The following is a 23,739-nucleotide window of genomic DNA, read 5'->3' on the forward strand; positions in this document are numbered from 1 at the left end:
CGACACAAGTTCTTTCTCGCCCATAGGAGGTTGTAATCGGGCGGCCTCCGTTCTCCACCTGCTTACATATTCGCGGAAGTTCTCGGTGGATTTCTGTTTCACTTTCTCCAAATAATATCTATCAGGTACCGTCTCCATATTAAAGCAGAATCTTTCCATGAAAGCAGCAGCCATGTCCTCCTATGTGACCCAACGACGTATATCTTGTGCCGTGAACCATTCCGAGGCTTTCCCTATCAAACTCCGGCTGAACAGCCTCATGATGAGCACTTGATTGTCTCGGACACTAACCAATTGGTCGCAGTAGGCCAGCAGGTGCGCTTTGGGATTTCCCGTCCCGTTAAACAATTCAAATCGGGGTACTTTGAAGCCTTCGGGTAAATCCAAATAGGGATGCATGCACAAATCGTCATAGCTCAGACCTGTGCCAGTGAGGGTGGTCCTCATAGATCGTTCCACATTGCGGTCATCTTTCGCTCAAGCCTTTCTTCCTGTTTTTCCTGCTCAGCCTTCCACGCCTCTTCGATCTCTTCATAGCGGTCAATTTCTTGATCGGGTAAGAAGGTACCTGGCATGACAGGCGAATGGAAAGAAATAACTGAGCGAATTCGGGTAATAAGGGTAATTTTATTAGTTGGTAGTGGGGTGATGCTTGGCTGTATAGCGATGCTAAGGTAGGTATTTTATGGTGCTAGGGAAGAGGGGATAGAGTGGGCGGTCCCGGGAATTTATTTGGTGTTAAGTGGCGGTGGGATGTGACATGAGGCACCAATGTGCCCATCAATCGGGATTATAGCGTGGTGGTCATAACAGACCTAATGGGGAAGTGATCTGGTAATAGTGAATTTAGAGATGGAAAAATGGTGGAGGCCTTCTTTTTTCAGCAAGGGCCTCTCAGGCAGCATTAGCAGCTTTGTTTCGTGCTACTTCCTCTTGAAGATGGGCGATTTTTTCAAACATCATTTTCATGACGTCTTCAGTAGGTGATGATTCGGGCAGCTCGCGCAGAGGTGATTCCCTGAGAGCGATGTCAGTACGAGTAGCTTCGTTCTCCAAAGTACCAGTCATTTTCTCTTTGCCTTTGTCTTGTATGTATAAGGATGCTATTGCAGCTTTAGACCTTGTGAAGTATGCCAGTGTGAACACGAATCAACTTCTCTTTCTATAAGAAAAGAATAACTCAAAGGCAAACAAAGTTAGTTTCGTCAGAATAGAGAAAAGAAAAGCAAGATATCGCATATAAATGGCGGTTTAACATTTAGCACATAAATGGTCATATGTTTAATTTTAAATGCTCAATTGATCTTTTGTATCGGGTTTGGGGTACTTGGGCTTTGTTTGAGTGAGGGGGATATAATATTTAAAATATATAGGGACCGAGACTTACGTAGACTGCCTACGTATCCCTCCGCGGGAAGTCAGGCCCTTCCATAGTTCGGTTTACATAAAAATAAACTTAAACCTAGCTGTGACCAGGCCTGATAGGGGCTTCCTCAGTATCGCTCCTTGGGACATCAGGTCGGCGCAGTTCCGTTTACACAAAATAGGGGGGGACAAATCTGTGTTAAATACAAAAGAGTGGGATCCCCTAAAACTATCCAAAAGTGACCTTTCTTTTGAGGTCAATATAGGTTGTTTGTCCGTTCAACCTTTCCTGGCCCTAAGGCTCCTAAATCCTAATACTGAGAAGGGAGCACCAACCAAAGGGCGCCCTTGTGGACTAAATTTTCCAACTCAAACTTGAACGTATCGCATTCTTCTATGTTATGCCCTAAAGATCTAGAATGATACAAACACATTTTGCGGCGGCCGACTCCTTCGGTTTGGGCCCTTCTGGTTCTGATGGGGCTGATCTTCCCGATACTGACCAATTTCTGAAAGATCTTTGGAATAAGAGTCTCTGAATACCTTGAAGTCGTAATGCCAAATACGAGTGTTCCAGGTAATACTTTCAGTTGGGATGATGTTGTCATGGACCAACAGTGAATGCGGGCCCCATATCTTGGTGATGCTTTTCTCATCTATCAACTTGATGAGTCTCCTTTTGAAGGCTAAGCATTCATTTAGGGTATGCCCTGCTTGATCTTGGTGATAAGGGCATCTCTTATGTGTGAATACCAGAGGGAAAGGTGGCAACCCGTCGAAGCAAACACTGACCATTCCTTTGCTTCGAAATTTGATTATCATTTCCTTATTTGTAACCTGTTGAGGCGAGACTCGGTAGGGACAATCCAATGCTTTGACCGCAATAGCCCACCATTCGGGGGAAGTTGGCAGAGCATACTCCATTTGCTCTATGGGCTCCTCCCTAGGGCTTGATAACGCAGCAGAAGCTCCTTCCCCTTTAGGGCTTGACGGTGCAGCAGAGGTTTCTTCCCTTTTTATGCTTGAAGGCGCAGCGGAGGCAGCCCCCTTTGATGGCCATGTGGGCTCCTGTGGGTCCGACTCCATTTCTTCTTCCTCGGACTCTTCCATTATCGGGATGTACTCGGAAGAATTCCTTTTCCCTTGTCAAGGACATTTTCTCCTTGAGCTTCGACAGGTTTTTCGGGCGAGCTTTCCGCCGAATCCAATAATTCATCCGCCTCTTTGATCTTGGCCTTTACCATCCGGATCTGCTTCTTGAGATCTTGAATCTTTCGTTGCACCGAAACCTCATTCTTTTTCATGATCTCGAACTCGGGCGCAGTCTTGTTGTTCATCTTCAAATTCTGAGAAAATCGTTTGGCTTAATGCGGGTATTTTTGTTCATTATTTTTCTTTGGGTGAGTGGATAATATTCAAGACCAATTGAGCATTTAAACGAAACATATGGAAGCAAATAGAGTCATACAAAGCAATTCATAAGAGTATACTACGCGCGTTCTTAAACATAACTAAATGTTTGAAACATAAATATGCCATTTGAATTAAACCATTGCCCCATAATCATTAATAATAACATTCTTTCCCGTAGGGGTACAAAAGATAAAGTAAAGACATTGCATGAAAATAAATCAGCAGAAATGTCCTCCAGTAGTGAATGATGAAGCCCGATCTCTATCAGTCTTGGCCTTCTTTGCTTTTCGGAGGGTAGTATGGATATGAAGATGGGCCGACGTCAAAGTCGCCTCCATAAGGAACCCTTTCTGTGTGAAGGTCAGTGGAGCGACATCATCTAGAATCTTCTTTATTCGATCGTCTATCTCAATCAAACAATCGTTGGTAAGCTCCAACTCATGCCTCATACTCTCTATGACGGCCTTATCATGCTCAATTTCTCCAAATACTTAGCATCCCTGTTGTCAGCTCTCCTTTGTATAAAATAGGGTTGGATCTTGGCCTGCGAATCCTTGTCTTAAACACAGCTATAGAGAATAGGCCTAGGAGGAAGTGTGCCTTACAAGTTAGCCCTCAACCAATCCTTATATTCTACGACACAACCCAGACAAAACCTATCCTCAACTAAGGTTTCGGGATCCCAGATCATGCGACCCTTCCATTCTCGGACACAATCCAATGCTCTTGGTGGTCTGTCAATGTTGTAGTCAATGATGAAATCACCCATGCCTCCAATCTGGGGTACGACTTGGATTCTCCCAAATTGTCTTAGAACCCGGGCAGGAGCATAAGGGCAAATCCCTCGAACTCCCATAAGCGGCACGAATGGACACTTTCTTCTTTTAACTACAACCTCGATGGACACAAAGTCATGGAACATCCATTGAATGCTTTCTTCCTTCAACATGGAGAAGGTGAATGTCCAACTTTGCCTGTTTTATTCTCCGAAGTTCGGGCGAAAATCCGAAGATTATCCTTTTGCTTACTTAAGTGTTGTTCACCCCTAACCTTGACCATATGTTTAAGAATCCACCATTGCAGGAGTAGATTAAAACCTTGGAAGTATTTGTAATGATTCCGGCAGAGACTCAGGGCTCGATACAAATCGGCTAATATGATCGGGGTTATATCAAAGTATTTGATTTTTTCTTTTTGGGTTATGCCATAGAAGATGGCATGGGTGACCGAAATGACTCGGGTATCAATGGCTAAGGACCAATCTTTGAGAAAAACCATAGTTCCCAAAAAGCAAATGGCGAAGGCCAAGGGTTTGGTAGCCGTCCAATCGACATAAGTCTTGAATTCTCTGAGATGTTTCACGAATCCATCCGGGCTTCCAAACCTTCTGTACAACTCTCTGAAGGGTATAGTAGGGCCATGGGCCTAATTGGCATAGTTTAAAGAAAGCATCCTACAAATTTAGGAGTAGGTGGGTTTTTCTGGGATCAAGGCATTTTGGTCGGATTTCTTTCTTCTTTTCAACCCCGAGCCTACGCCGGTTAACACATCCCTAAACACCTCCAATGTTGGTGGCATTTCGATGTCATCCCCAAATCGAAAAATCATCCGGTCTCTATCTCAGAATCCGATAATTACTTCTATCAACTCTTTTCAACCGGTCATAGTCATAATGGATGTCAAATTTCCTAAATGACATGAGATTCCTCTTTTCTCTTCCGGGGACATTTGGCCCCACCAAATTTGCAGCAACTCAGGTGTAGTCAGGACCATATCAAAATTCAAATAGATCGACATCTACAAACAAAACCCAATGTTAATCCCCCCCCCCCCCCCAACTAGGAAATGGTTTCATTCATAGGCACATTTAAAAGTTTTCACATAGCACATAATATAATATGCGGCATTTTTTGGGTCATAGACCGTGCTCGACACGGGATAATCTCCTTATTGGGTTTGGATACGTCTAAAATATCCAAACCACCCAGTCTACTTCTCATTTGGATTTGGCTTAGCTCTATCTTAGGCTTATGCAAGAGTGGATTTTTTCGAATTGACCTTGGACCCGAGCGGACTACTCGGGGTGAACCGTTGTCGGCCGTTGGGTGACCGCACACCAATTTAATGTTCATCGTGTTCCAAACAAAGGGTTTTTTCGATTTTTTAGCGAAGGCTAGACCGTGATCCCGCGTGTCCCCTTTGAAATCATGCTTTTTTCTATGAGTGACGGAGTTTATGATATGATATGAATAACAGTTCAAAAATTGTGAAAATTAAACACATAGGCAAATAAATATAGTTAAGATCATATTTTATTGAAACCCTTGTGGTTAGAACCTAGAAAAATCTCCAGCAGAGTCGCCATCTATTACGGTTCGCTTTTACGTGGGTTAAGGCATAAAAGTTACTACGAGATTGTTGGTGCTCTAAGTGGATTTTAGTATTTTAGAGCTGCCACCTAATTTATTTAAGAAAAAACTAGGAAAACTGGGTTTAAAGAGTTTTTCAAACAAGTGAAAAAGTTTTTTGGACCAAAGTTCGAGGTAAGGGCTCTGGTGATCCCCTAGGGAAGGTTTTACGCACCCTAGTATTAGAGATCCGTAGAATATGGTTGATCTACGAGCTTCAATGTGTGATTAATGTATTTATTTGCTTAAAAGTGTTTAATTTTTCGCAAAATGTCATTTCATTTTATTCATATCATGGCTTCCAGGAAAAAATTCAGCAAAAAATCCCCTTATAAAAGGGGTTTTGGTTTCAAAAAAATCCACGTAAATGTTCAACTCACTTTGTTCTTGGGACTAGGACACACCCGGGATTGCTCCCAAGTAGAGTCGCTACTAGTTTAGTCCTAACAAAATGAGTTTAGTATTTTCAGATTTTTATACATATATAATGAAAATATGGAGTATATCTCCGATTTGTATGTATATATGTAAAGAAAAGGAAGCTAGTCTGTTAATCCATTTTTTATTTTTTATTTGAAGCTCATATAAATCAAGTCCTATTCATGTCCAAAACCACTTTCCTTACCATGGCCCAAATAAAATTCATTTATTATTATTTTTTGTCCTTTCAAATTCGGGTTTTGGCCCAAGATTTTCCCCAAATCTGAAACTAAGTTGGTCCAGAGCCATTTGTCAAAACCAAGTTTACACCAAACTGAAATTTGCATTCGTTTTTTTTTCTCATTCCATTTTTTAATCAAAAGAATCCAACTCTTTGCCCAAAAATTTATAAGTATTGACCCAATTTCTAATGAACCCTATGGCCCAAAACACTTGTCCGTTTGTTTTTCTTATAAATTTCTTTCAAAGGGTCTGAAAGCCCAAAATACATAACCCTTATCATTTTCTTTTCAAATTCTTGCCTACTTAACCAAACTTTTAGCCCAGATTTCCAACTTCAAAACAAATCTCTTTTTGTCTTTAGAAAACACTTAATCCAGTTTTGTGCATATAATTGGGAATTAGCTGAGTAAGTAAAAAATATTTTTAGGCGACTTTCCTAATAATACTACGTTTTCCCTACATTCTAAGCATGCATAAAGGGTTTCAATAATTACATATGTTTTACAAATACATTTTACATCATGGAAATAAATAGGAAGGAGGAGATTTAGGCTGGTGGGCCTACCTAAGCCCACCAATTGCCTATTTTTACCCATAGGTGGGCCTTCAAATTTAAATATTAGCTTCCCTTTTATTTTCTCAGCGGACTCGATCAAAAGAAACTATTGGGCCTTTGGCCCAATGGGTTTATGCAAGAGAGATCACCCAACGATGGCATTTCATGCAAGCAAAAAGGAAGGAGATGGTAATTAGGAAATTTTAGACTATGTATAAAGGTAAAAGAACTGATATAGCAAGTATATGCAAAGGCGGATAACTTCAATATACACTATTTGATGGAATGGAAATTTAACTAAGTATGGATATCTAAGTAAACTGAAAAATTAGGTAATAGTTGGGCCTCCTCAAAAAATTGCAAATAATCATGGGCTCGCATCCTCAAAACCCATATAAGTTAAAACAGTGTAGAAACAGGCCCAATTATCAGTAAATAACAAAGAAGTCCACAAAACCATTTTTTATAAGGATAAACAATGTCATGCAACTAAATATACACCAACATCTTTTTAAATATACCATGGGTATACACACCCATGGAGATGCTAAAATAGCCCAAAAAGGAAAGCTTTTACCCTCTCATTCCTGATGTTGCACAAGATCCAAGGGGTTTCTCGGAACCCCAGGCATGGCAAACAATAGGGAAGGCTCAAGCTTAATCCTTGAATGCTATTTTGCATCTCCATTTATGTGTTAACTCACAATATATAGGAGAGGTGGTGTTCAATATTTGCATGCCAAGTTAAAAATAAGAGACTAACTATACTGATCTCACACTAGTATTCAATCACACAATGATAAATCAAATGCAACCTGAAGGTCTAGCCCAAACACATATGGCCCAAGTTTCAAAAGCTAATCATATACTTTTAGAAAGAAATAGAACATAGAGCTAAACAAATTTTAGATTAAGGCAATTATGGCCTGGAACTGATGCCTAAAGTGTTTCCTATTAAGTAATAAGAATAAGGTTCAAACAAGATATGGAGAAGCAGATTCAAAACCAAATAGCTTAGCAACTGAATCAACACTTTAAAAAAAATCTCACATGGAGGATATACCCATCATATACCAAGCATATAAATCCCCATATGCTATAGAACATATGACAATTATATGGGCTTGGTCTATTGGTGTATATCACTTAGTGCAACATATATCCACACAAATTCACTTCATAAATGAGAACACTCATATAAAACTCTCAGCTGCTCATTGACATACCTCATTCAACACGCAGATTCTTACTTAAGCAGTGGCTTAACAAGGTATATATTAGGACAACTAGGGGCACAGTAACAAAGCTCAAAAAAGAAAAAGAAAAGGTCTCAACAGACTATATTGACAAAAATTAAGAGAATATACAAAGAGAAAAGCCTGAAGGACTTAATAGGATTTCAACCCAAACACAAAAAGTTTACTCATATAAGTTCTAAACGCAAGAAAATTTATAACACAACACTTGATTCACAGAGAAAACCATTTCCTTTTTAGACCATGTTTAATTTGGTTAAGCAAGATGATACACCAGTCATGTTTGTACTGACTTGTTTCCCAGTTACAACTATTTTTTTTTTTAAAAAAAAAAAAGAAAATAAGCCATGTAGAGGTAGACTTTGACAATCAAGTGGACCACAAAACAAGAACATGATCACAACAGTTGGAGTCTATGTAGGAAAATTTAGTATCAACACTTTACACAAAGAGACCATACATTCAACTAACTGGGTCCAAAACCAAGCACATACAACAAGTATAGGGACTTGGACTCTCTAGTTCTCCAAAACCTATCAATGAAGCCTCAAATGAACTCAACTGTAGCCTACTTGAGCCCTTATGGACTTCATGTTTCACATTACTAACATGGGACCAAATGATCTCAGTTAATATACAATAGTGTCTCAACCATACAACATCCTTAATAAATCATATAGCAAATGACTAACTTCATATAGCAAATGCCTCCTATTAATAAATTAGTGTTCCTTTTGCACATGAGAATATCACTTGAGATAGGGTCAAGTTAAGGTAAGCAGACATTTCACTTAAACTGATTTCCTCAGCAATTTAGACTTTGACTGAGACTTAAGCATGTAAAATGACAGAACAAGCTCAAACTTCTCAAAACACATAGACTCAAGTAACATGGAGCTTTAACCAAATAAGCAGGTTTAGTTAGAAGTGCACTCCTATCTCACATCATTTTTGCTAGCAACAAACTTAAGTAAACATAGCAAATGGACTAAACATAAGAATAACCAGTACACATAGACACAGATATCAAGCTAAATAAATTTAACTAGTATAGGTTTAGAGAACACACTAATCACAGGCCATAGTTACTTTAACATGAAGCTGATGGATTGCTAAATAAGCCTAATCCAAATTATCCTTATGTATCAAAATTGTTAAGACAACCATAACTTAAGTTCATTTAAGGTAAAATGACAAAAAAAAAAAAAAAAAAAAAAAAAAAAACCCAACAGCAATCAACATGAACTAAACCAGACTAAGTCCAATCAAAAAAGTTTCAAACCCTTAATCAAAATGTGGACATTAATAAAGTAATTATGATCAACATGTGCTCAAACATCTACCTAGACTAGTAATTTCCATTATTAATATAGAGCAAAAATGTAATTTACTTAAATGAACTAGACTAATGCATAATCATATTATCTATATAGACCCAAAGTAATGGTATGCAAATATCTACATAGCAAACAGTAATCAGCTAAAACAGAAAGAAAATGCAGAGAAAGAAAACTAAGTAAAAAATAGGGAATTACCTCTTCTTGGAGCAGCCTTAAGTCAAGATTTGGACTTGGAGACTCTTCCTTCCCAAATCAAACTCAACCGCAAACCCAAAGAGAGTAAAAGAGACACCAAAAAATTTTAAAATAACTCAGAAAAATTTTAAAGGTCTCAAAGATATTGAAACCCTAGTTTTTTTCGAGTTCTTTTTTATATATGCCTAAAATGGCTTATATGTTAAGCCAACTGGGCCGGGTCATGGTCCTTAGGGCCTGGGCTCGGCTCAAATTTTTTTTAAAAGAAATAAGCCCACATGTATATGTTATATCCCGCATTTCGTACGTCGGAATATTTTAAGTTAGTTGCGATAAATTATGGGCGAGACTATTTTCCGACCTTGTTTTACGACAAGTGGTTTATGATTTAGTTGGAAGGAAACGTTGAGGAAAAATTTGGGACAAAAAAATGCATTATGGAAAAATTTAAAATTTCGTGAAATTAGAGTGATGTGGGCCATAGCCACATGGAAGTTAAAAATATGGGAATTGGATGATTAAGATAATCATTTTCATCTTTAAGAAAATTCTAGAGAAGTGGAAAAAAAAAAAAGAGAAAGACATGGAGCATGTGCTTGGCATGTGCCATATATTTATATATATATATGTATAAGTGATGACCATGCAAGTCATATTTTTTCATTCCACCTCCTAGAAATTTCAAGAAAAATGAAGAGAGAAAAAGAAGGAGAAAAACGACCGAAGAGAGGGTTGGCCGAACCAGCCCCTAAAGTTGATCATGGAGAATTTCTTCTTCTAGCTTTCTTACTCATTGGAAGGCCCTCGTCAACATGGGATAGTTGTTGGAGCAAGCAAGGCGCTCGTTTGTGCGGAATATAGTTCTAGCCGAATGAAGAACAAATGAGGAAGGTAAGGTTCAAACTTTATTTTCATATGTTATCCATAGTTTGTGGGTGTTGTGAAATGTAGAAATGAAAGAAATTCATGAAAACATGGTGTTGTGTGTGTGGCCGTGTGTGTGTGTGGTTGTGTAGAAGTGAAGAATTAATTGTATTTAGCATGTTTGTGTGTGTTTGTAATGTGTGGAAAATGAATGAAACTCATGGAATGATGTATGTTGAGGAGTGGCCGTGACTAGGGGTTGTTTGGTAGGCAAGAGATGAAGTAATGTTATCTAGTATTTTGGTTGTCGTCGATATGAATTCTATGACGTAAAATGAAGTTTTAATGACCCAAGTTGAAGCTATAATTGTGCGGGCTGAATTGGACGATGATGTGATATTGATATGGTTTCTTGAATTTATGAGAATAAAGTGGTAAATGCATGTATTGTTGACATAATTTATGAATGTAGAAGAAAGAAAGGTGTTGGCAAGGTTCTTGCTAAGTTGGAATAGTTTCGGGTGGAGTAGTGTATGGTTTGAAGTATTTTGAATATTGTATGGATTACTTGGAATGTTCTTGAATCGTGTTCGAATGGTTTTGGATTGTTATTTGAGTATGTGATCGTTAATATTAGTTTGAATATGTGTAGTTGAATTGAATATGAATGAATGTTGTCGAATTGTGTAGAAAGGAATTATTGACGTTAGAATGCGTTTTGAATCACTTATGAACATTGTTAGTATGGTTGTTGGCTTGGTTGTTGTTGATTTGGCGAGTTGAATTCTCGGGGATGTCCAATTTATAGGGGAAGTCTTTGCCGAAATTTCGGTAGAAAAAGTAATGGTTTGGAATTGGATTCTTAGATGTTTATGGCTAATGTTCGACGCCTATTGATGTTATTGTAGATGTGAGAAGTCGAGACGTAAGTTCGGAGTAGCTTAGGAAGCGGCTAAGGTATGTGAAGCTCACCTTTCTTTTGTTGGCATGTCTTAGTTAAAAATAAGCTATGACACGATTTTTGAGGTAATTCTACTCCGGTGATCCGAGCATATTTATGATCCATATTTGTTTCTTGATATTCATATTCGTAATATAGCCAAATTATGGTCTTTATGTTTTTCACATGAATGGATTTCAAAGATTGCATAAAAGTTGGTTTCAAAGAGAGTTTGTTTCCTAAACGATCCCGAAACTACGAACTTCCGTAACTTTCGCATAAAGGCTCGGATCGCTTCGATTTGTTCGTAGAAAGTTCTAAGGTGAATAGTGTTTGTAACTTCCGAGGCGGACTCGGGTTGGTTTGGTGTAATACTATGATCCCTATGGTTTAAATATGACTATGAACCCAACGGTTTTGTTAATACGTTTATGATGGGTGTTATGTTTCCGAAAGATATTTGATAAGACTAATGTATACTTTCAAATGACATTCGTTTGGATTACTTCATTGAGTCTTGGAAATGCTTTATTTGCACTTGGTTTCTCACTATTACGTTCGTGCGAGCTGTAGCCACTCTTTTCGCGTCCCGGGCCAGGGCATGTATTCGTGCACATTTCTCTGCATTATTCACCGCGTCCCTCCATGGAGGGCCGGGGCACGTATATTTACCGCGTCCCTTGCTAGCGGGGCCGGGGCACGTTATATGATATGATGATATGGGGAGGTGGCCAGGATGGCATATGATGATTCCCTTTTACCGCGTCCCTCCATGGGGGCGGGGCACGTTACATGTACATGCATATGATATGATTTTACTACCGCGTCCCTCACTGTAGGGCCGGGGTACGTAATGTGTATATGTTTATGTATACGATGACTTCATTTACCGCGTCCCTCACGAGAGGGCCGGGGCACGTTATATGCATACATGATGATTTTATGGAAATGACACGCATGATATTTTTTTTAAGGCAAGTTTTTATGGTTTTTTTTACGTCCTCTTTATCTCGGTATAATCCCGCTTATTATTATTATATTTCATGCTTTGCATACTCGGTACCTATTCGTCGACCCCTTTTTCTGGGGCTGCGTCTCGCCGCGCGGTACACCCCGGAGTGAGCGAAGATATTAGTAGGAGATGTTCCAGCGGGATTGGCGAGCTCCAGTTGCTCCGGAGTGCTGCCCTCAAAGCATTATGATATGGATTCATGTTCCGTGTTAGAGACTTTGCAGACAGTGTCATGGGTATTAGATGTCGGTTATGTAAATGGCTATGTAAGCCGGTATATTATTATGCGTTGTTTTATAAGTTTCATATATTGCAAGATTTTATTTGATTTGAGAAAAACAAAAGTATATTGTTCTTCGATAAATTTTCGTTATACATTTGTGTCATGATTTGAAAGCCAGCGTAATTATGAGTATTAGGTGAGTCAGCGGGTTCGCTCGGCCCTAAATAAGGGTCGGGTGCCCATCACACCCTAACGAATTGGGGTGTGACAAATTGGTATCGAGCGGTTCGTCTTGGGGGTTGTGCAAAGTCGTGTCCGGTAGAGTCACGTTTATGGTGTGAAGCGCGCCACATTTATAAACGGGAGGCTACGGGCATCTAGGATGGTTACTCTTCTTTGACATCTTAGATCGTGCCATAGAGCCAAGTCATAGGAAATGAGATTATTTGCGCTAACCTCGATTTTAGGAAGAAATGGCATCGACGGAAGAAAACGGCGGCGATATTGGAAGCTATAAAGCATGAAGGTAGCGACGGTACGAAAGATACATGTCGGTAAGAAATAGAAGTACTCTTTGGAATACGAATGAAAGATCAAAGGGGAAAGTAAACGAGAAAGTGTAATAGATGCGGTTTGAGTCGAGCCTACGAAGGTATGTTCATTATTTTTTTTGTCTTGTCGGTGATGTTGGGAGCCCCTGTGAGTTTGTGATATGATACGCATATATATATATATGGCCTGTGAGGCATTCTTGGTATTTACGTGTGTACGGTTTGGGATAGTAACGATTCTGAGAGGAAACTGCCGAAATTTTCCCAGAAATAAAGTGAAAATGAGATATAGATTTGTAATATGTCTTGGAAGGTCGTGCCAATAACAATGATAAGATTTAACTAAGTTACGAGTATGGCCGACCCCGAGAAAAGAACTGTGACGGGTACGACTGAATGGATAAGGCAGTCTACGGAACGATAAGGATAAAGTGGATCGGAAAAGAGTAAAAGGTTAAGAAATAGGAATAAGGTACGAATGCGATATAATGTGAATATAACGAGGATTGTTATGAAAATAAGTAAAGCCCAGTAAGAAGGTGGCCAAAGTTATGATATGATCTACGTAGCTAGAATATAAAGGTAAGTGTGAAACAGAAAGGCAAGCTGGAGAGCGAATGAGAAAGGCTTGTCAAGTTCCGTAGGAAAAGTTTGGGATAAGCTTTACATGATAGTGGAAATGATAGCGAGTGCAAAAAAAAAGGGGGTAACTGGAAGAAAGAAATAAGAAGGGAGTGAGACAACGGTATAGTAATAGACCATGACACGCGTAATTAAGAATCCAGGTGCCAGAAGTGACGGGACGGTAAAAGACTCGGATATAGAAATGATAATGAACGAGGTAAGAATGGGAACAGAATTGGGAAGGCGATAACCGAGTGATTATAAGTAACGGTGAACGAGGTGTATTCCTCGTCAGTGAGACCTGGAAGTTTAGGATGAAAAGCAATCATAGCCACATGTGAAAAGCAAATACTGAGGACCAAAGGAGGGCTAAAATAGTAATTGTGTTATGAGGACGTTTCGAAATCCATTCAGACTTTGACTTACTCTAAAATACGTGACAAAGGTGATGCGGTAGGGTGGACGCAGTTTTACGAGCGTTAAAACGTCGTATTTCACCGGAGTTCCAAAGTTAAGCGTGCTGGGGTGAGAGCAATTTCAGGATGGGTGACCCCTTGGGAAGTTTTCTGAAAATTCTACAAATTCAGACGCAAGAAGTAAATAAGGAGTTAGAGTGACTTAAGAATAAATTAAGAGTCCGAGGAGCGAGGAAACCCTACGAGGTCACGCGAAGCGGGTAAATTAGACCGATAAAGGGAAAGAGGTACATCGCGACTCTAGAATTAAGGCGAGTTGGAATAGTGTTTGAAGATATCTTGTAAGCAAGATAACATAGTGTGTGTACATAGGTATGTATACATGGCTAGATCGAGGGATATGTGTATTCGGCGACTAATGTGGCGGTATATGGAAGACATTAATTGGACAGGGTAACGAAGTTCAAGGGAGAAGAAAACTATAAATGGCACGGATGTTATAAGGCAAGTTGATGTTGTTTTCACTACAAGTTAAGCTTGGAAAGTCCTAATACTACAATGTTTGGAACAGGAAGAAAGCGAGTAGACGGAAGGCAAAGGAATTAAAAATGTCGGAATAAGTGTGTTATCTAATTAAGATTGAAAATACAGATTTAGGGCAAAGTAGAGTTGGGTGATAGCATAAGTACACCCCTAAAGGGGGGAAGCGAGGGAGAGATACAAGTGTAAGACGAAGACAATCGACGCGACAATGTCCTGGATACGAATGTGTGGGCCGCAGGTAAAGTTCTTTGTTGAGACAAGCTAAGGAGGTCGAAAAGCCAGCAGTAAAGGGATAGGAGTCAGGATAATAACCGAGATGGCGCGGAGAAGTAATTGTAAATATCCGGAATAACGTGATATTAGGAAATGGAGGCTTAAAGAGAGGATACGACAAAGGAAAGTAACGAGTAGCTTACGGAGACATTGTGGAAGGTGGTACGGCTATATGGGATCAAAGAGTAAAATGTAGGCAATAGAGTGGTTGCTAGCGGTAGAAAATTTCCTATGGTAGAAAGTAAGAAAAGCGGGAAAAAAAGTATGATACGGTAGGAGCGAATGCGTGAAATAGATACGAATAGTACGAATCGGGAAAATAAACGATCGTGACTAAGATTAAATATGTAGTTCGCGCAAGGGCAGTCATGTTACCTATGAATATTTACACACTGGAGGTGAGACCAAGCAAATGCTTAACGAGAAAAGTTTAGAGTCGGTAACGACAATACGGTGATAATACGCTGGGTGCATTAAGGGAGGATGTTAGGATGGTTTGAGATAAATCACCGAGGTGGAACTAGTACTGAGGACGAACAGGACATGCTTATGGTGGAACCAAAATGTATTCCGACGCTGGCAGTAGGAGAGTGGAGGTAAAGATAAAGCGAAACATGAGGGTTAGTGAAGCTTCCGATAAGGCACCGCGACGGAATGACAATAGAAAGGAAATAACTTACGAACCTGGGGAGGAAGTGAGAGAGAAATATGATTGGTAAATAAGATTACATGTTATGGTAGTAAAGGAAACCCCCCCCCCCCCCCCGAGATCCTTAAGACTCTATACGACTAGTTGAACATTCGAGGACGAATGTTCCAAAGGGGGGAAGGATGTTATATCCCGCATTTCGTACGTCGAAATATTTTAAGTTAGTTGCGACAAATTATGGGCGAGACTATTTTCCGACCTTGTTTTACGACAAGTGGTTTATGATTTAGTTGGAAGGAAACGTTGAGGAAAAATTTGGGACAAAAAAAATGCATTATGGAAAAATTTAAAATTTCATGAAATTAGAGTGATGTGGGCCATGGCCACATGGAAGTTAAAAATATGGGAATTGGATGATTAAGATAATCATTTTCATCATTTTCATCTTTAAGAAAATTCTAGAGAAGTGGAAAAAAAAAAAAAGAGAAAGACATGGAGCATGTGCTTGGCATGTGCCATATATTTATATATATATGTATAAGTGATGACCATGCAAGTCATATTTTTCATTCCACCTCCTAGAAATTTCAAGAAAAATGAAGAGAGAAAAGAAGGAGAAAAACGACCAGAGAGAGGGCCGAACCAGCCCTAAAGTTGATCATGGAGAATTTCTTCTTCTAGTTTTCTTACTCATTGGAAGGCCCTCGTCAACATGGGATAGTTGTTGGAGCAAGCAAGGCGCTCGTTTGTGCGGAATATAGTTCTAGCCGAATGAAGAACAAGTGAGGAAGGTAAGGTTCAAACTTTATTTTCATATGTTATCCATAGTTTGTGGGTGTTGTGAAATGTAGAAATGAAAGAAATTCATGAAAACATGGTGTTGTGTGTGTGGCCGTGTGTAATGTGTTGAGGCCGTGTGTGTGTGTGGTTGTGTAGAAGTGAAGAATTAATTGTATTTAGCATGTTTGTGTGTGTTTATAATGTGTGGAAAATGAATGAAACTCATGGAATGATGTATGTTGAGGAGTGGCCGTGACTAGGGGTTGTTTGGTAGGCAAGAGATGAAGTAATGTTATCTAGTATTTTGGTTGTCGTCGATATGAATTCTATGACGTAAAATGAAGTTTTAATGACCCAAGTTGAAGTTATAATTGTGCGGGCTGAATTGGACGATGATGTGATATTGATATGGTTTCTTGAATTTATGAGAATAAAGTGGTAAATGCATGTATTGTTGACATAATTTATGAATGTAGAAGAAAGAAAGGTGTTGGCAAGGTTCTTGCTAAGTTGGAATAGTTTCGGGTGGAGTAGTAGATGGTTTGAAGTATTTTGAATATTGTATGGATTACTTGGAATGTTCTTGAATCGTGTTCGAATGGTTTTGGATTGTTATTTGAGTATGTGATCGTTAATATTAGTTTGAATATGTGTAGTTGAATTGAATATGAATGAATGTTGTCGAATTGTGTAGAAAGGAATTATTGGCGTTAGAATGCGTTTTGAATCACTTATGAACATTGTCAGTATGGTTGTTGGCTTGGTTGTTGTTGATTTGGCCGAGTTGAATTCTCGGGGATGTCCAATTTATAGGGGAAGTCTTTGAAATTTCGGTAGAAAAAGTAATGGTTTGGAATTGGATTCTTAGATGTTTATGGCTAATGTTCGACGCCTATTGATGTTATTGTAGATCGTGAGAAGTCGAGACGTAAGTTCGGAGTAGCTTAGGAAGCGGCTAAGGTATGTGAAGCTCACCTTTCTTTTGTTGGCATGTCTTAGTTAAAAATAAGCTATGACACGATTTTCGAGGTAATTCTACTCCGTGATCCGAGCATATTTATGATCCATATTTGTTTCTTGATATTCATATTCGTAATATAGCCAAATTATGGTCTTTATGTTTTTCACATGAATGGATTTCAAAGATTGCATAAAAGTTGGTTTCAAAGAGAGTTTGTTTCCTAAACGATCCCGAAACTACGAACTTCCGTAACTTTCGCATAAAGGCTCGGATCGCTTCGATTTGTTCGTAGAAAGTTCTAAGGTGAATAGTGTTTGTAACTTCCGAGGCGGACTCGGGTTGGTTTGGTGTAATACTATGATCCCTATGGTTTAAATATGACTATGAACCCAACGGTTTTGTTAATACGTTTATGATGGGTGTTATGTTTCCGAAAGATATTTGATAAGACTAATGTCCGACTTTCAAATGACATTCGTTTGGATTACTTCATTGAGTCTTGGAAATGCTTTATTTGCACTTGGTTTCTCACTATTCTGTTCGTGCGAGCTGTAGCCACTCTTTCACTGCGTCCCGGGCCAAGGCATGTATTCGTGCACATTTCTTTGCATTATTCACCGCGTCCCTCCATGGAGGGCCGGGGCACGTATATTTACCGCGTCCCTTGCTAGCGGGGCCGGGCACGTTATATGATATGATGATATGGGGAGGTGGCCGGGGATGGCACATGATGATTCCCTTTTACCGCGTCCCTCCATGGGGGGCCGGGGCACGTTACATGTACATGCATATGATATGATTTTACTACCGCGTCCCTCACTAGAGGGCCGGGGTACGTTATGTGTATATGTTTATGTATACGATGACTTCATTTACCGCGTCCCTCACGAGAGGGCCGGGGCACGTTATATGCATACATGATGATTTTATGGAAATGACATGCATGATATTTTTTTTTAAGGCAAGTTTTTATGGTTTTTTTCTGTCCTCTTTATCTCGGTATAATCCCGCTTATTATTATTATATTTCATGTTTTGCATACTCAGTACCTATTCCGTACTGACCCCCTTTCTTCGGGGGCTGCGTCTCATGCCGCGCAGGTACACCCAAGTAGCCGAAGATATTAGTAGGAGATGTTCCGGCGGGATTGGCGAGCTCCGCTCGAGTCTTTGCCCTCAAAGCATTATGATATGGATTCATGTTCCGTGTTAGAGACTTTGCGAGACAGTGTCGTGGTATTAGATGTCGGTTATGTAAATGGCTATGTAAGGGTATATTATTATGCGTTGTTTTATAAGTTTCATATGTTGCAAGATTTTATTTGATTTGAGAAAAACAAAAGTATATTGTTCTTCGATAAATTTTCGTTATACATTTGTGTCATGATTTGAAAGCCAGCGTAATTATGAGTATTAGGTGAGTCAGCGGGTTCGCTCGGCCCTAAATAAGGGTCGGGTGCCCATCACACCCTAACAGAAATTGGAGTGTGACAGTATACATGGTATACATCTAGGAATGACGGATGCGATCATACCAGCACTAACGCACCGGATCCCATCAGAACTCCGAAGTTAAGCGTGCTTGGGCGAGAGTAGTACTAGGATGGGTGACCCCCTGGGAAGTCCTCGTGTTGCATCCCTCCTTTTGTCACTTTTAATTATATATTTTTTTGCAAAAATAACGTCCGGGCCGAGATGTAAAAAGGATAGGCTTTTAGTTAAGCGTGGGCGTGGAGGCGGGGGGAAGAAAAGGGCTTAATAGAATTTACAGCGCTACATGTATACACACATGTATATTTGTATACTCATGTATACATGTGTATACATGGGAGGGTAAACTTGACCCCCTTTTTTAAAAGATAGCCCAATATTTAAACAATAATGAAGAAATATTTTAAACATGATCAAATTATAACAAAATTAATTAATTAATTAATTTTAGAAATATCGTCGACTGTATCAAAGGACTTTAATTGCAAACATAGCCTTAATTTGCTTAATTTTAGGATCAGGCTATTTCACTTATAGCTTTGTTTGGTCCAATTAGCCATCTTAGGGTAACATTTGCAAACAAATGACCTCAATTACTCAGACCAATGATTTTGGCCCTTTCATATAAGGTTACAATTAACTAAAATAACAATTAAAAGGGCTAATTTTCCAATAATGACCTCAATTAAGAAAATTGATTTTCAATTGGGCCATAATTGGACTATTAATTGATTATTTCAATTATAGTCATTTAATGGGCAATTTACAGAATAAACCACAATTAAACACTCAATTAATTATGATAAATTCTAAATAAATTGATTAAACAAGAATTGAGGGGTAAAAATGATTAATTTATTTAAATAATCAGATTCCTTGCATTAAACGGAGTAAAACATTCGCTAATTAATTTCTGATAATTTAAATAAATAATTATTTGGAATTATTTTCTTGACTAAAATTAGCAAATGTATCATAATTGTTGCAAATTAATTTCCTCATGACTTATAACATTATAGAAATTATTTTGCCACACAAGAATGGTAAAATATTATCTAAATAGTTCTATAAAATCATTTTGAATTCTAAAAATGCATATTTCACTCTGTTTAACATTCAAGGATTCTGGGTCATAAAATAAATTATGTGAGGTCAAAAATTAGGTGTCAACATACCCAATAAAACTTATGTATTTGTTTGTCGTATAAAGTGGGAAAAACTCGAACTCTTGCTGCGGAAATCAGATGTCTCCGAAATTTAAAGCTTCTTTGCATAATGCCCAATATCTTCACCATAAACAACGGCCCTAATTTGCTGCTCCTGTAGAGTTCAACATGTGTCTCAGATGCACGTAAATTATATTATACTTCCATATAAAGCAAATTATACTTTGATATAAAGCAAATTAAGTGATACTGCTATAGATAAAATTACCTCTTCATCTTCCAAAATCAAATTTTGGAATTTGATTTTCTTCTCAGGACTTTCTCGCTCACGGCTCATGTCCACGATTTGGACTTTGGAAGTCCAATCTGGCGTATCGGTTGTTATTCGATCGATGTTAAATCTTGGTGCCATGTGTCTGCCAAATATATAACTTTACAATAGTTAAACATAAATGGGTTCAGAACTAACATGGTCTTAATAAATACACAATTCAAAATAGAAATAATGAATTTCTATTGAACCCAAGGCCGAATGCAGCTTGCTGGTGTAAATACCAAACCACCTGGAAACCGATCATACACCCATCAAAAGTAGCGGAATAATATACCCAACAAATAAAATAGAGATTTTTTATCACAATCAATTAAATTAGTAAAAAAAAAAAAAAAAAAATTGGAGTATAAGCTAATGACATCAAACTAATAGTTTGAATTTAGAAGGAGTGTCATTCAAGAACAATATTATGATTGAACTATTTATTTCTGAAAGCTCAAATATGTGACAACATAGATTTAGCCAAAGGAAAAGCCATTCATGAGGAAATGGCCGAGATGGAAGCTTTCAAAATCTATGTAAAAAAAAAAATCGTCAGTTAACGTGGTTATACTGATCACACTTAACTCAAGCAAAATAATGCCAGCTACCTATTAACTTGGTTACATTAATTCCTCTGCAGGCTCTGCTCACAAGCAATTAAAAGTGACAACCATTTGGTTGTCGATTTTTAAATGTTAGACCAAAAAAAATATACATCGCACCTTCTGAAATCTTTGATTATCGGTCTGTGGTCCGCACCTATGTGACATTTCACTAGCGACAACTTAATTCTGAAATCGCTGATGCTCTTATACATTAGCAAAGTACCACTAAAGAAAACAAGTTACCAAAAAATTAAAATATAAGCAAGGGAAAAAATAGCACAAAACGCAAACGTGCCTAAGCCATCTTTGGGCAGTCAAAATCAACTTTCTAACATAGTCCACATACAGTCGTAGTTTCTATTGGGGCAATTACGCGAACACCTCTAATGCAAGACCGGATGTAGTATCTAAAAACATAAACTCAAAATTGAACCAGATGAAATTTAAGATTATAGCATGAAAAAGAGCATAAGGGAACACGGAAAACAGAAGCGTAAAAATTTATCACCAAATAGCCAAAAAAAAATTAAACAAAAGGAAGCTAAATCTTTCATGGGAATTCAGAACATCTTTGTATTAATAATTAACAAAAGCCTAAACCTAAATAACAGTGATAACAAAAAAAGGCCCAATAACAAAGGAAAAAATTGGGAAAACTTAAGAAATCTAAGATTGCTATGAACCCTAAATTGCTGAAAATTAGCATAATAGTCATACAAAATTCTACAATAAACTACCAAACCACCAGAAAACCTATCATATACTCATCAAAAGTAGTGGAACAAAATACCCAGCAAAAAAAAAAAGAAAAAGAAGGATTTTTTTTATCATCGCAATTAGTAGAAACACCAGAAAAATTCAAAGAGCGTACCTAGAAACTTACCGGAAAAGCACTTATAGAATGAGATGGAAGCAATAAGACTTGAGTGCTTGTTACTAATAATTAAATTTGTTTAAGCAAATAATTTTGTTTGAGCAGATATGGGAAATAAAAGTATTGTAAGAGTCTTATTGGGGGGGGGGGGGGTTAGGGAATGAAAGAGCCAAGGGAAACTACCAAAAATCACAAGATACCTGAAATTGAAAGAGTGAAGAACAAAGGGAACTTCAGAGACCCTAGTCTTGAGCGATTGTGAGATAATAGATAGATTAGTAGAAGAAAAAAGTGGAAGTGATTGTGAAATAATAGATAGATTAGTAGAAGAAAAAAGTGGAAGCTTCTAAAAGCAATAGGAAAATAAAAGACTTGTGAGAATGAAAGAGTAATTATTGTTTTACCCCTGTTCGTCCATGTTGGTCCTCCCAACTGTGATTTCTAAATATTAGTTAAGTAATACATAGCTTTTCTATTGCTATCAAAAATTATAAGTGAATATTTTCAGATTCTTAAAGCGAAATCAATTGTTTTTCATAAATTATATTTGCAATGTCAAAAATATTTAATCGAATATTAACCTATAATACACTATATCGTTGTCAAAGCCATCGAAAGCATTCTAGGACCAAAGCTCCCACAAGATTTTGAAATCAAAAAGCTTTCAGTAGAGAACCGGTAGATTATCTTTTTACTTCTTCTTTTCTTCCTCTTCTCCTCTTCTTTTTCCTCTTTTCTCCTTGTTTTTCGTCTTTTCAATGACTACAACAACAACATACCCAGTGTATTGGGATAGATGCGCACAAATATATATGTACTATATAACTTGTGTATACCCAATGCATAATATATGCATTTACATCAGTTATGAATTATATGACACATTGCTTATATAGCATATACGGTGTTGGACGTTTTAGTGGTGAGTGAGAGAGAGGGGAGGGGGGGGGGGACGCATAGACTAGTTTTAGTGCTTATATAGCATATATGGACGAGAGTGAGAGAGAGGGGAGGGGGGGGGAGGCTTAGGCATATGCATAGACTAGTTTTAAGCATGCGTGCGTTGCACATGTGTACCACATGGATTAATAAATAATTTATATAACAAGAATACATTTTTCATTAAAATAAACACAATTTATCTAAATGATGAAAATAAATATTATTATGTGAACATACAGTTGATCCAATATTTACTGCACATACATGCAAGCAATGTGAATTTAGTTAAATTAATTATATATTATTTGTAACTATAGATATTTTAGTATATGTGAGAAAAATATATTATATTGTTATATCTCACATAATTCTTCCATGAAAATCAAGAAAACTATTGACAAAACATGGAAAAAGTTTTTATAAAACATGTAAAAAAATCCTTCTGCAAGATGAACTGGAAAAGCGTCTAATATATATCTACCACCAAAGGAGGTGGTGTTGTCACGACACAATTCATGAATCGTGATGGCACCTACACTGTCCCCTCAGGTAGGCAAACCATTCCCAAATCATTTTAATCATTTATAAGAATTATCGGAAATAGACAATAATTTAGCTAACAAATTCGAATCATATAGATAACAAATGCGGAAGTAATAACAACCACAAAATCTGGTTTGGACTAGTACAAGAGCCACTATTACATAGATACAAGTCTGATAGGAAGTACAAATCTAAAATATCAATATTGTCTCAGAAATACAAAGTAGATAGTTAAATACAAGGAAGAGTTTCCAGGTTGAGGATCTAGCCAAAGCTCACCCTGGAACCTCTGTCAAGTAGACTCGGGTCACTCTCGACAACAGGAGCTACAACTAGTAACAAACTCTGCACTCAAAAGAAGAGTACAACAAGAGTAGCATCAGTACAAACAACACGTACTGAGTAAGCATCATAGACCGACTAAGATTAGTTCACGCATATAAGCATAAAATCAACAAGATAAGCAGGTGAGCACATAATACTCAAACCAAGCCACAGAATATCCCATAACTGAATCACCACCTAAGAAGAAACTTCTAAACCACAAGTCTGTCTTATCACAATAATCTCAATCGATAATCACAACCCAAGTTCTGACCTAGGCAGAGTCACTAACCAAAAATCCAACCCACTCCATAATACGATCCATGCCACCATAATGATACTAACAGACCATACCAAATCAGAAATAAGAGCTATATGATGATGCAAGTAAAATGTAATGATGTGCAATGCAATGCAATGTAATGCACTGGCCAAATACCTTAAACC

The 23,739-nt window shown here is 38.0% G+C and overlaps 1 long non-coding RNA gene and 1 other non-coding gene across 2 annotated transcripts; one reads left to right on the forward strand and one right to left on the reverse strand.

Moving 5' to 3' along the window:
* Positions 1–6,289: 6,289 nt before the first annotated feature.
* On the reverse strand, positions 6,290–9,432 carry LOC132044191 (uncharacterized). Its single transcript, XR_009412065.1, has 2 exons — positions 6,555–9,432; positions 6,290–6,477 (listed from the first exon to the last, which is right to left on the reverse strand). It is a non-coding gene; the product is annotated as an uncharacterized LOC132044191 (long non-coding RNA).
* Positions 9,433–18,552: 9,120 nt separating this feature from the next.
* On the forward strand, positions 18,553–18,671 carry LOC132044196 (5S ribosomal RNA). Its single transcript, XR_009412069.1, has one exon. It is a non-coding gene; the product is annotated as a 5S ribosomal RNA (ribosomal RNA).
* Positions 18,672–23,739: the final 5,068 nt, after the last annotated feature.

This window comes from Lycium ferocissimum, unplaced genomic scaffold (genome assembly GCF_029784015.1).
Source record: "Lycium ferocissimum isolate CSIRO_LF1 unplaced genomic scaffold, AGI_CSIRO_Lferr_CH_V1 ctg381, whole genome shotgun sequence".
Taxonomy (NCBI): Eukaryota; Viridiplantae; Streptophyta; class Magnoliopsida; order Solanales; family Solanaceae; genus Lycium; species Lycium ferocissimum.